We start from the raw sequence: 14,806 nt of genomic DNA, 5'->3' as shown, positions 1-14,806 counted from the left end.
TGTAAGAGCTTCCCAGCTAAATTTCTACAGCGTGGTCGAAACAATGTTGGTAACATATGGGGCCGCCTGTGTACAGTCAAGACTCAATAGTCATCCACAAACATTTTCCAATGGAGACACTGACTGTCTGATGTCACAGTTGGATAAATATGTTAACAGTTATGGCGATTATTAATGACAGAATAAGCAGAGTATTTTTTTTCCATCTGTCTCTTTTTCATTTTACTGCGCCTTATTTATGCTACATGTAAAATTCTTAGTGAATCAACAGGAAACTGAATAGAAATGTGACTAAAGGCTTATGTATTGATATGTGCTTAGAGAAACTCGATGAGAAGCTTAATGGTGGTCTGTGGAAGTCCTGTCTCGAAATGCGAGTGCTGGGCGGTGCAGACGTACCGAGAAGAGCACTGTTTCCAACTTGAGAGAAGTTACTATGAAAGATCTTTCTGCGCTATGAGAAAACATGTTTCTCGGTAAACCTGCGCCTCTGTGAGAAACATGCCGGGAGAGCTAACCACCTTTCAGGCGTGGGACCATCATCAAGTAGCCTGAAGTCACCTCAAAGGGGTCAGCTTGTTTCTGACATGTTGCGAGCCGTTATCCTGTTGGACAAAATCGTGGAGTCGCTTGCTGGATTTATGTATATGAAAATCTGCCACAAAAAAAGTGGCCGTAAACGAAATATTTTCGCGATTTTTTGGAGAGCTGAGCAAAAGGGTGACACACTGGAATGAAGAATCAAGAACAGCATAACTGCCCAGGCATTGGCACTCGTATCTCGTCAGTCAGCGTATAGATGTGACGACAACATTTCAGAGATCTGGAAAAGCAAGAGAGGAAACCCTAGATCGAAATCGATGAGCCGTTAAGAGGGTAATTTTTTTGGGTAATGACTGCGGCGTCTCTCGAGAGATTTCTTGTTGGGACTTGATCTCAAGACTTGGTATTCACGGCTTCGTCTGCACTCGTCACTGCTGCTGATCCCACCCCGTGATGGCTATGCCACAAGTTCTTTCTGATTCTTTCACCAGTCTTTGTTGGATTTCATTCCAGTCCAACGGATATTCTGACAAGGATTCGACTATTCTCTTCTGAACACTATCTTTCTTCACTCACTTGATGCGCCTTTTGCAGTCTTAGTCCTGTAATGATCTCTCTTTTGAGCAGCCAATTAGCCATTCTCACGACCCCTGTCATGTGGTTTCAATCCGATTCTTAGGTTATTGGTTCTGTAATTCGGCTGCATCCAAAACTTCACCCCAGCCTGGAGCTGACTCCTTGTAAGAATACTACCTGAACGGTGACGTGCTAGCTGTCTAGCTGTCGCCAGTGGAGAGCGGTGCTAATCCTCTAGGCTTGCAGGGAGAAAACAACTGGCCTTTCAACCACTGACAGCTGTTAGTCATCCACCATGCACTGTCGCTCGCAGTTTCACACGGGTGAAAGGCAACAGCGGGAGAAACACGCCTTTCCAGATCGACGCCCGCTGCCAGTCAACTCTGCGATGCCGCGGCCAATTCAAAACTTCGTTGAGATCTAACTGACAATCCACATCTCCAGGGAACACATGCGTGCCAAATCTGCCTAGTCCAAGCGCCCTGATACCCTGCATTCAGTGATGTTCCTTGTTTTCGTTGTTATTGTTTTCATAAACAGTTTTCTTATTATTATCCGTGTGCTCTTCGCAGAGATTCCGATGTTTTGTACACAACCAGTGTAGAGGAAACTTTTCGTTCGATTCATTAAGATCAGGCCTGGCGCGCTGCAAATAAGATATCAGCTACAGATTGGCTTCATTGTTTTTCGGCGTTTCCTTCCTGTCACAGTTAAAACAAGCTATATACACTTCTGGCCATTAAAATTGCTACACCAAGAAGAATTGCATATAATAACTTGGTATTGATTGGACAAATATATTATACTAGAACTAACATGTGATTATATTTTCAAGCAATTTGGGTGCATAGATCCTGAGAAATCAGTACCCAGAACAACCACCTTTGGCCGTAATAACGGCCTTCATACGCCTGGGCATTGAGTCAAACGGAGCTTGGATGGCGTGTACAGGTACAGTTGCGAATGTAGCTTCAACACAATACCACAGTTCATCAAGAGTAGTGACTGGCGTATTGTGACGAGCCAGTTTCTCGGCCACCATTGGCCATACGTTTTCAATTGGTGAGAGATCTTGAGAATGTGCCGGCAAGTTCAGTAGTCGAACATTTTCGGTATACAGAAAGGCCCTTACAGGACCTGCAACATGCGGTCGTGCGTTATCCTGCTGAAATGTAGGATTTCGCAGGGATCGAATGAAGGGTAGAGCCACGGATCGTAACACATCTGAAATGTAACGTCCACTGTTTAAAGTGCCGTCAATGCGAACAAGAGGTGATCGAGACGTGTAACCAATGGCACCCCATACCATCACTTAGGGTGATACGCCAGTATGGCGATGACGAATACACGCTTCCAATGTGCGTTCACCGCGATGTCGCCAAACACGGATGCGACCATCAGATTCTGTAAACAGAAACTGAACTCATCCGGAAAAATGACGTTTTGCCACTCATGCACCCAGGTTCGTAGTTGAGTACACCATAGCAGGCGCTCCTGTCTGTGATGCAGCGTCAAGGGTAACCGTAGCCATGGTCTCCGAGCTGACAGTCCATGCTGCTGCAAACGCCATCGAACTGTTCGTGCAGATGGTTGTTGTCTTGCAAACGTCTCCATCTGTTGACTCAGGAATCGAGACGCGGCTGCACGATTCGTTATAGCCATGCGGATAAGATACCTGTCATCTCGACTGCTAGTGACACGAGGCCGTTGGGATCCAGCACGGTGTTCCGTATTACCCTCCTGAACCCACCGATTCCATATTCTGCTAACAGTCATTGGATCTCGACCAAAGCGAGCAGCAATGTCGCGATACGATAAACCCCAATCGCGATAGGATACAATCCGAACTTTATCAAAGTCGGAAACGTGATGGTTCGAAAAATCGTTCAAATGGCTCCGAGCACTACGCGTCTTAACTTCTGAGGTCATCAGTCGCCTAGAACTTAGAACTAATTAAACCTAACTAACCTAAGGACATCACACACACCCATGCCCGAGGCAGGATTCGAACCTGCGACCGTAGCGGTCACGCGGTTCCAGACTGAAGCGCCTTTAACCGCACGGCCACACTGCCCGGCGTGATGGTTCGCTTTTCTCCTTCTTACATGAGGCAACACAATAACGTTTCACCAGGCAACACCGGTCAACTGCTGTTTGTGTTTGAGAAATCGGGTGGAAACTTTCCTCATGTCAGCAGATTCTAGGTGTCGCCACCGGCGCCAACCTCGTGTGAATGCTCTGAAAAGCTAATCATTTGCATATTACAGTATCTTCTTCCTGTCGGTTAAATTTCGCTTCTTCGTGGTGTAGCAATTTTAATGGCCAGTAGTGTATAAGGAAATACCATCTTTTGCGACAATATGAATACCATACGCGTTTCACGTTAAAGTACCTTCGGTAGTCACAATAACAATATGATTTTTATTACAATTTTGTTTGAAAGGATTCGCATGCTTTAAGTTAATACGATCGAATAGCATTAAATTATTATTATTATTCACGGTTTTTTGTTTCCTACTACATTCTTTACGGTCTTCTATACACCTATGTTAGATTTTTGTACACAGCGCTATCACTGGCAGTCAATCTATTTACGAGGAGGAGGAGGAGATGAGTGTTTAACGTCCCGTCGACAACGAGGTCATTAGAGACGGAGCGCAAGCTCGGGTGAGGGAAGGATGGGGAAGGAAATCGGCCGTGTCCTTTCAAAGGAACCATCCCGGCATTTGCCTGAAGTGATTTAGGGAAATCACGGAAAACCTAAATCAGGATGGCCGGAGACGGGATTGAACCGTCGTCCTCCCGAATGCGAGTCCAGTGTGCTAACCACTGCGCCACCTCGCTCGGTAATCTATTTACGATATTATGTTATGTAGGTCCAATGCCATCTCAAGCATTTAGTTGTTTTGGTGGTTGTGGAAGCGTCTACTAATGGTCTCTCTCTCTCTCTCTCTGTCTGTATACGCGCTCGTGTGTGTGTGTGTGTGTGTGTGTGTGTGTGTGTGTATGTGTGTGTCTGTGTGTGAGAGTATGTATATGTATAGGGGTTGGGGGGCGGGGGAGGAGTGTCTAACACGCCTTAACTTTTGCGTAAGTATTTACTTCACTGTAGTACAGCAGTGGATGATCTCGGGTGGGTACGTTGCCTAGCAAACGTGACACTACTTTTGTGTTATTTAGAGGGGTCCTTATTTATGTACTTTATATTTTATTAGTTTAAATAACATTTGTTTGCTTTTACTGGTTTGGTCATTTATTATGCGTTACTTATCTATGGTTGTGTTTTGGATCTGGAAGTTTTATTGTAAGACTAGCAGAAGTTTCTTGTTATTGAATGTGACTGATTTCGTGTCTGTTTCTATTATGGTAGGGTAGCGGTTTCCTTAATGGAAATTTTCTGCAAATGCTGAGACGCTGGTCTCATAGTTCCGTTCCCTTTTATGTTATTTATACCTTATTTCAAATGTTCCGCTCGTGTGCCCTAAGTATAGAGCATCACAACGGCTACCTTAAGTTGGTAAATGCCAAATTTCTTGTGTATCAGCGTCATCCTCCTCCTTTAAACATTTCTTTACTGAGTCATTGTTTGGTAAGCTAGTTTTATTCCTTGTGTCTTCAGATTGCTACCAATTCTGTGCTTAAGTTTTTTCCATATGTGAAAGTGTACAGGCTTGTCTTTTGAAACTCGATGTGTCCTCAACTAATTTTTGCCTACATCCCCGCAGAAAAATCCCAGTCACCACATTTAAGAGTCAAACGTGGGATCGATATTATGCGAGTTCTGTATATACCGCAAATTAAGTTTTTACTGATAATTCATTATGCAGAGTGTCCCAGGAGGGATGGTTCATATTCACGGATATGATAGGAACGATAATTCGAAGCAAAAGGTCTGGTGGTAAACATGGGTCTTAAAATGCATACCTTAAACGCTTTGACCAGCTCTTCATCTTCGATACTGTGAAACAAATCTCTTCTGCTGCAGGCTCTTTGCCTTTGACAGCTGGTTGTACGAACTAAAACAAGAAAATGTAAAAATCGGCTCCAAAGTGCCTACTTTAAGAGTTACGTACACTTGTCCATCTTTGTTATTACGAAACATCTCTTCTACTGAAAAAGTTTTCATAGATCTTAAGTTATCCATTTTACAGCTCATGTCTACTGGACTTTTTCTTGTTTCTTCCATACTACCTCGTCCCAGCGTATGGAAAGTAAAGAGCCTCAAGCAGAAGAGATTTGCATCACATTATCAATGTTTAAGAAGTGTTTATAGCTCTTAAGGCATTGTGTTTTAGAGTTCATGTGTAATAGACATTTTTGCTTCAAATAATCGTTCTTGTCACTATTTCTCATCAGGAAACCTGTGTGCCCTATGACATAAACCTTTGAACTCGAATACACAGAATGACCTTGCAACTCTTATTGACGTCATGCATGTTCATTCTGAGCTCTACATAACATTTAAGTCCTATACGTTTTCAGCCTCTCGTCACTATGATATTTGCCCTTGAATGAAATATCTATGTGAAAGGATTGTTGCTCCTATGACATAAGCACATCGATGTGTACATTATGTAAACAGGGGCTTACAGGGGAAGGCCTCAGATACGGCCAATCAGTTCGGTTCATATTCGACAGGTCGTTTGTGTACAGCCTGAAATGAAAGACTAAGAAATTTTGGCATAGATCCCACTCTCCACCTTAAACTTCATGACGTGCATTTGACTTACGATTGAAGGGAGCGATCGTCATTCAGAACTCAGTATTTTTCATCATCATATGTGGGGTCCTCAAAAACGTATTTTCCTAGAAATCGAGGAACGAAACTTGCACGATTGTTGCTTATCTACCCAAATTGTAATGCAGGTGGACATGTAGCTGGTCGTGTAGCTCGGGAGAACGTATGTTCGATTATAAAATGCATTCTACAGTTTGTTTCTTTACATTATCAATTTCTTTTGTATCGAAATTAGTAGGAATAAGAGGTTTAATAAAATGAGCAGATCAGTAAGGAATAACAAAAAGGTAGACAAATAAATTTTCTCAAACAGTTTAGATTAATAAAGATAATAACTGCTTACTGGGGTCTCACTCTGTTACATCTCCCTACTTTTCTTCGAACATCTAGACTGATGATACTTGTCATATAAGCTTTAGAAAGTAAATATACTCGGACACCAGGAGCGCAACGGATGCAATCTTCGTGCAACTATATAGTCCCTTCAGAAGATTTGGTGGAAAACAGACTTGTTCTACATTTAAAATATATCTTTTTCGGGAATTAATTTTGATGCCACGCACGAATACGATAACATCGCCCGAAAACTCGGTGCTGAAAGCTGGTCGTGAATTACGTTATGAATCGTTAATGACTCCTCGTGGTTGTACAATTTTGACAAGGAAAGAAAATAACAGGAAAAAAACAATAAGTGAATAAAACTGAACATAGGTACTTGCTCCCCATGCCCATGCGTAGGTCACAGCAATGAACAGTATTTACCTCATGGGTACACAAGTGGCAGTCGTAAAAGTTTCTTCTAGCAAAATATAGATCTGATATTCCATATATGACGATACAAAATGCTCATATTTCAATTAACTAGCCAATTAGTCGTTAATAATTTCGTGAGGCTCAGTAGCCTCTTGTACGTCTTTCATTTGGAAGTTATTTCGGTGAATTTAGTGTCCGTAACGTACTCCAGTTATCTAAACGGGGAAAATGGATCTACACTTTAACTAGGAATCCCAATCACGTACCGTTTATGGCGATTCTGTACGTCGTTGAGAGGTGAAGTTAGATTAAAATCGGAATGAAAATATACATGTCAAACTAGGATTCGATCCTGACATCATGCGGTTTGCAGGCACGGACTTTAACACTATACTACCAGGACCGACATTTTGAGCCGATTATGCTTCATGAAATTTAGGGGCGGTTTTCTCAAAACCTAGCAGGATATTGAGCCAAAATACTTGTCTTTTGTATTAAGTTGTACGTCAGCAAGCTGCCATATAAGAGCCGAATCGATTGGCCTTTCCCTTGTTAGATTCTGGTACAATCTAAGTAGAAAAGTCTTTGAGCCTCGGCCAAGACGGCATTCGATTTCACTTCGCCTATACGGGTGTCTCTGATGTGACGTCTGCTCCGTTGAGAGCGAGGCAAGTGTAGGCTGTGCGAGAAGGCACTTGCTTGCCGCCAGCGAGTCTTGGAGGAAGAAAAACGACACCGCCTGGTCACCTGAAACCGCGGACTGCACACAGCGCCACACGGTCTGGTATGTCACAACGTCCTTGTATCGTTATCCGGATTGTTTAACGGCCTGTTTCTCGATTCAGCGGACAAGGATATAAATACCGTGATTACTCTTCATTTTGTGTCACGGCCAGCAATACTCAGTTCACGTCGCTTCGTGGCGAGCACGTGTTTATGCTGAGAAGACATTCCGTGCTTTACGTCAGCAAGTACTTTTCCTAAGTATGAGGCCCTATTTGTTAATTATTGGAGGATAGAGGGGGGGGGGGGTGAAATTCATAATCTGGTCAAATTGTTAATGTATGATACAAGGTGCTTGTAACCAATTGATCGATGGTTAAATTTCCATGCAGTCTCTTGTGCACATTCTAGTTTTTTTCCATTTTTCATGGGCGCTGATAACCTCATTGTTGTGCGCCCTAAAACACTAACTACTCACTAATCACTCCATTTTTCATGCAGTGTGGTGTTTGTTTCATGTCAGTTTTTTATTTGCCAATTATTAGCTCAGGGATCTGTTTAATTCACACTTGGCTCCGTATATGATTTTTAGGCTTCAGCTATTGGCCACAGGTCTGCCTCCCTAAGAAGGTTGGTTTCACCACGTCTGAAGCGGTCTTCCTTGCCCGCGGGAAATAAGACTAGAGAAAGAAAATGAAAGGCAATCTCGGGCGTTGCAACCCAATAACTTCGGGGTCGAAAAGGAAGACCTACCTAGGAGAGGACGATAGGAAAGAAAATAAGAGCATGACACAAGTAAGTGGAAGCAATGTCACACATAGCTAAGGTCCCGCGTGGTTGGCATCCACATATTTCGAAGAAGAAAGGCCCTTAAGGGGACTGCTCTCTGTCTTGTTTCTAACCTACTGACAAGTGAGGCGCGGATAACCCTCCCATGAGCATAGCTCCCGCCAGCGTTGCGCTATGGACACTGTGACGCTCAACCTTCTCACAACGCACAGTAGTGTACGGAGCTGGACATTAAAATCCAGATACCTAAATATCAGAAATGACGTTCCTCATATCACTGAAATGCTGCACAAGAAATGACTAAATAATAAATCGAGAAACAGAGGTTACAGCCGTCAACTCAAACAACAATCCAACGAAATCAGGGTTGGAAAGAGCATGTACTGCGTATGTCATATCAGAGAATCCCACGAAAAGTGATCGAATACAATCCTATTGAAGAAAGGAGAGCCAAAAGACCAAGAAACATATGATGACCCTGGAACAGGCAGTAAAACCTGTCCCTGGACTGTCAGAAGAAAGAGAAGCTATAGACCATGCATATTAAGAGCAATATATGTTGGACATCATTATCCCTGCTGCTTAATAATGTGTTGAATTAATTGAAATTATTACTGATAGTTTGTTGTAACCCAAGTGTATATTCCCCTTTACCGTTCCTAAAGCCGCAGTTACACTTCTCTTCAGCTTACTGTCCTGAATCCGTTTTAAAGATGTAACCACACAGCTTGCATTTTAGCTACCGAAGTAAGTTTCGCTGTAGGTCAACTCTATGCACCGCAGAGGAGAGCTACAGAGAGATGACGCTATTCTAATCATTATTATGGCAAGACCTATTACACTCCTGGAAATTTCGCAGCAATGCAGGCTGCTATTCTCCCATGGAGACGATCGTAGAGATGCTGGATGTAGTCCTGTGGAACGGTTTGCCATGCCATTTCCACCTGGCGCCTCAGTTGGACCAGCGTTCGTGCTGGACGTGCAGACCGCGTGAGACGACGCTTCATCCAGTCCCAAACATGCTCAATGGGGGACAGATCCGGAGAGCTTGCTGGCCAGGGTAGTTGACTTACACCTTCTAGAGCACGTTGGGTGGCACGGGATACATGCGGACGTGCATTGTCCTGTTGGAACAGCAAGTTCCCTTGCCGGTCTAGGAATGGTAGAACGATGGGTTCGATGACGGTTTGGATGTACCGTGCACTGTTCAGTGTCCCCTCGACGATCACCAGTGGTGTACGGCCAGTGTAGGAGATCGCTCCCCACACCATGATGCCGGGTGTTGGCCCTGTGTGCCTCGGTCGTTTGCAGTCCTGATTGTGGCGCTCACCTGCACGGCGCCAAACACGCATACGACCATCATTGGCACCAAGGCAGAAGCGACTCTCATCGCTGAAGACGACACGTCTCCATTCGTCCCTCCATTCACGCCTGTCGCTACACCACTGGAGGCGGGCTGCACGATGTTGGGGCGTGAGCGGAAGACGGCCTAACGGTGTGCGGGACCGTAGCCCAGCTTCATGGAGACGGTTGCGAATGGTCCTCGCCGATACCCCAGGAGCAACAGTGTCCCTAATTTGCTGGGAAGTGGCGGTGCGGTCCCCTACGGCACTGCGTAGGATCCTACGGTCTTGGCGTGCATCCGTGCGTCGCTGCGGTCCGGTCCCAGGTCGACGGGCACGTGCACCTTCCGCCGACCACTGGCGACAACATCGATGTACTGTGGAGACCTCACGCCCCACGTGTTGAGCAATTCGGCGGTACGTCCACCCGGCCTCCCGCATGCCCACTATACGCCCTCGCTCAAAGTCCGTCAACGGCACGTACGGTTCACGTCCACGCTGTCGCGGCATGCTACCAGTGTTAAAGACTGCGATGGAGCTCCGTATGCCACGGCAAACTGGCTGACACTGACGGCGGCGGTGCACAAATGCTGCGCAGCTAGCGCCATTCGACGGCCAACACCGCGGTTCCTGGTGTGTCCGCTGTGCCGTGCGTGTGATCATTGCTTGTACAGCCCTCTCGCAGTGTCCGGAGCAAGTATGGTGGGTCTGACACACCGGTGTCAATGTGTTCTTTTTTCCATTTCCAGGAGTGTATGTCATGCTCACTGTTTTAGGCGTTAAATTTGATTTTTAGAGCCATAGTAAAGTAGTAGTGTGTATACAGTGTATGCGTGTTTACGGTGTGACACAAAGACACACTGTAAACACACATCTGTTGAACACAAAATGTGAAGTGCAAATGATGTAAGGGATGTGTTAAAACAAATGTGGCTAGAAGAACTCCGGAAATCGGACAACTGGAGCATGAAGACTAATGAATACATCTCCAGGACCATACACATGGGCTAAAAGCGCTAGAAATCGCCACCGAAGATGCTTCAAAAATAAAAGATCCGAAACGCGTATGGCAAAAGACGAACTGCCTTAAAATAGTTGGATAGACGGAACATATCTCCATGAATTTGAAGCAACTAAGGAATGACGGAAAACAGAAAAAAATGACGATAGTTACTGTTTTCTATGGAATGACTTTATTCAAATGTAATACGAAGGTTTGTAATTGAGGGCACACATGCACCTTACACCAATATAAAACGGTCAGACTGACTGCACAGATGATCAGTGCGCAGGCCCTAGGTAACTTTACACACTGTGATTGGAGAATGGCATAAGGTGAAACACGAGATGAATAAGCAGTAATAAATGTGCTTTACTTTCTTGATGGAAAGTACACTTATACAGGGTGTTCAGTTGATGTGAAGACATTTAAACATCTCGGAAACAACACATCCGATCCGCACAATTTAAGCTAAAATTTGTTTGTGTAGGGAGGGGACATCGAATGATACCTAACTCGTCCCACCGAACCCCCCCCCCCCCTTGTGTGTGTGTGTGTGTGTGTGTGTGTGTGTGTGTGTGTGTGTGTGTGGGTGTGGGTGGGTGTGGGTGTGTGGGTGTGTGGGTGTGGAAGGGGGGGGGGGGTACTTGGAAATTTTATATGATAACCCATACCTTTATTACAGATTCCGATTCTACGGAAAAATATACGTGAGTTTTGTCTGAAACAATTTTTTCCATTCGTGACAGATGGCGCTGAAATCGGAAAAATTTAAACGGGTAGAAAATCGTATGTTTCAGAATGCTATCAAGTGACACTTAAATGAATCCCCAACCGCCTTGGTGCGAGTGTAGAAGAGGCAATTATTTTATAATATTTAATGGGGAATATCATTCTAAACATCGAGTTCCTTCGACAAAACAGGAAGGGCAGTGCAGTGCGATCAGAACTCACCTTTCTTTCAGAAGTAGAACTGAAAGCGTCTGTGAATGATCCATTGGGAGAGTAGTTTTAATTATCTGCACATCTACCATTCATTTCCACAACAGAATTCCCAAGTGACAAATGACTTTTGCAACCACAGAAGGAAATACTGAAATGATCTGATTATTGGGGAATGTGGGAGAAATGTTGACAATATTATTGCTTTGTATGCCGAGAGTTTTCCAGATAATATTCGCTCTCGTTCTTTTTTCACAGAGTTGTGAATCTTTTTATATATGATGTAAGCATAAACACCAGAAATAGAAAAAGAAGAGAAACTGTTACATGAGAAGGTAATGAAACAGCTGTTCACCAAAACCCACAGAAGCAATCGGCAATCACAACGCGATTCCCCAGGTAGTATTGTCAATATATTGAGTCGTTGTAAGTATCATCCATGTCACATTTCACTGCAGCAAGAAGCTAATGGCGATGATTTTCATAATCGAGTGGTGTTCTGTGAATGGGCACTTCAACAACTTTAAATTAACCCAAATTTCTTTGCTAATGCATTATTTTCGAATGAGTCTATGTCCAAAAATCATGGTAGCATTGATTGCTATAACATGCATTCCTACAGTGTAAGAAATCACCACTGATGACAAGTTAACGTTTGGTATCTAATCATAGGGAAGAAATTCATTAGTCCTTATTTTCTTGAAGGCACATTGAATGAAATCAAATATCGAAATTTTCTGGACTAAGATCTACCAATAGAACTTGAGGATGTTGCTTTAGATTTTCAGCATGACAGTTGCCCAGCTCATTACTCAGTTCAAGCACGGGAATTATTAGCCCCTGTTTACGAAGGTCAGCGGACTGGAATTGGCTTGTTAGGCCACCTGTTTGGCTGCGTTATATTGCTTTCTGTAGGGTTATCTTAAAGGTAACGTTCATTAAGAAGTACCAAAAAACAGTGAAAACATTGTAGAAATTCCCGTGGATATACTTCTGCCTGTGCACAGACACTTGCAGAAAGATTCAGTAAATGCATAGAAGTTGAGGGTCAAATCTTTGAAAACACCTACTCTAGTGGGAAAAGAACACTTTAATATGTGAGAGGCAAAGGGACTCACATTAATAAAGCACCCCAAAGAGAACAGAAAACTACAACGCCCACGTCATTGATCATGGATAATGCTAAATCTGATTTCTGACTTAGTATTAAACGAATAAATGAACTTTCTTCTGATTGCCCTGCAATGCCTTTTATGATAAGTAGTAGCTGGCTATACGGACCCACTGGCTCTTCGAGCAGTCTCCTCCCCGTTTTTCCGGAGGAATGGAGTTTCCTATTAAAAGATATGAAATAGTTGCCTGTTCTACCCTCACTTAGTGGAGGTGTGGGATAAATTCAAGTGTCATTGGAAATTATTTCGAAACATACGATTTTCTACCCGTTTTAATTTTCTGAGTCACTGCCCCACCTGCAGCGAAACCAAAAACATATGTCTCACACAAAACTCAGGCATTTTTTTTTTTATTTCTGTATAAACTGAATGATATAATACTTGATGAGGATATTGAATGGATAATTCAGTGTTTAAAAGGGGATGAAAATCTAATAGTAATGGGGCTTGAACTGTGGTTGTACGGGAAGGAGTATAGGAAGGGTTACGGGAGAATATGGGCTTGATGACGAGAGAGACTAACTGAGTTCTGCGATAAATTTGAGTTAGTAACAGCGAATACATTGTTGAAGAATCACAAGAGGAAGAGATATGCTTGGTATAGAACGACAGATACGGGAAGATTTCAAGTAGATGGCGTCGTGGTCAGACAGAGATTCCAAAATCTGATATCGCATTGTAAGGCGTACCCAGGAGCAGATATAGACTCAGACTGCAGTATAACAGTAATGAAGAGCAGTCTGAAGTTTAAGACATTAGTCAGGAAAAATTAATACGCAGAGAAGTGGGATACGGAAATACTAAGGAATGCGAGATACGTTTAAAGTACTCTACGGCTATAGATACAGGAATAAGGAATAGCGCAGTAGGTACTTCAGCTGACGAGGAATGGACATCTCAAAAAACGGCAATCACAGAAGTTAGAAAGAAAAGCATAATTAGGAAGAATGCAGCTATGAAGAAGCCATGGGCAACAGAAGAAATACTGCGCTAGATCGATGAAACAAGGAAGTACAAAAACATTCAGGTAAATTCAGGAATACAGAAATACATGTCACTTAAGAATGTAATGAGTAGTAAGTGCAGGGAGCTAAGATGAAATGGCTGCAGGAAAAATGTGAAGAAACTGAAGAAGAAATAACTATCGGCAGGACTGTATAAGAATACATAAATGTCAATACAAGCTTTGGTGAAATTAAAAAGCAAGTGTGATAACTTTAAGAATGGGAGGGGAGTTCCATCTTCAAATTCAGAGGAGAGAGAGGGAGAATAAGTGAAAAGAGCACAATGAAGGCGTATATAGAGGGGAAGACCTGCGGGATGTGATAGAAGAAGAAAGAGGAGTCGACGTAAAAGGGACAGGGTATCTTGTATTATATTGAGAGTTTAGAAGAGCTTTGGAAGACTTAAAAGGAAAAAGGCAGAAGGTGTAGATAATATTGCATCGGAATTTCTAAAATCATTATGGGAGGGGGGGGGGGGGGGGCACGGTAACAAAGTGACTATTTACATTGGTGTGTAGAATGTATGGGACTGTCGATGTAATATCTGACTTTCGGAAAAATGTCGTCCACCCAATTCCGAACAATGCAGAGGAGCTGGCAATAACAACATACAGGAAAACAGAAAACTGGGATCTCTTAGATGACGATAAGTTTGGGTTTAGGAAGGTAAAGGGACAAGAAAGAGAAAGGCATTTCTGATGTGCACCGCATGGGCTAGGCGCCTTGTCGGGTTTCGCGGGGCTAAACCTCCCCGTTAGATTAAGTAGTGTGTAAGCTTAGGGGCCAATGATCTCATTAGTTTGGTCCAATTGGCTCTTACCACAAATAAAAAAAAAGAGGCAAGATATATTAACAGGATTCGTGGACGTGGAAAAAGTGTTTGACAATGTCACATGCTACAAGAAGTTCGATACTCAAAGAAAAACAGGGATAAGTTAGAGAGAAAGATGGGTAATACACAACAAGTGCGAGAGCCGAGAGGGTATAATAAGAATGGAAAACGAAAAATCCTTTTAGAAAAAGTGCAAGACAGGGATGTTGTCTTCCGCCCGTACTGTTCAATCTTTACATTGACGGAAACGAAAGTTCAAGAGTTGACTTAAAATTCATGGTGGAAGTGTATCAATAATACGACTCGATAATGCCATTGCTATCGTCAGTTGAAGTAAAGGAAAATTCAGGAACTTCCTGGCAGATTAAAACTATGTGCGGGAACGCGACTC

Source organism: Schistocerca americana, chromosome 5 (genome assembly GCF_021461395.2).
Source record: "Schistocerca americana isolate TAMUIC-IGC-003095 chromosome 5, iqSchAmer2.1, whole genome shotgun sequence".
NCBI lineage: Eukaryota > Metazoa > Arthropoda > Insecta > Orthoptera > Acrididae > Schistocerca > Schistocerca americana.
Note: the sequence above shows the minus strand (reverse complement) of the source record.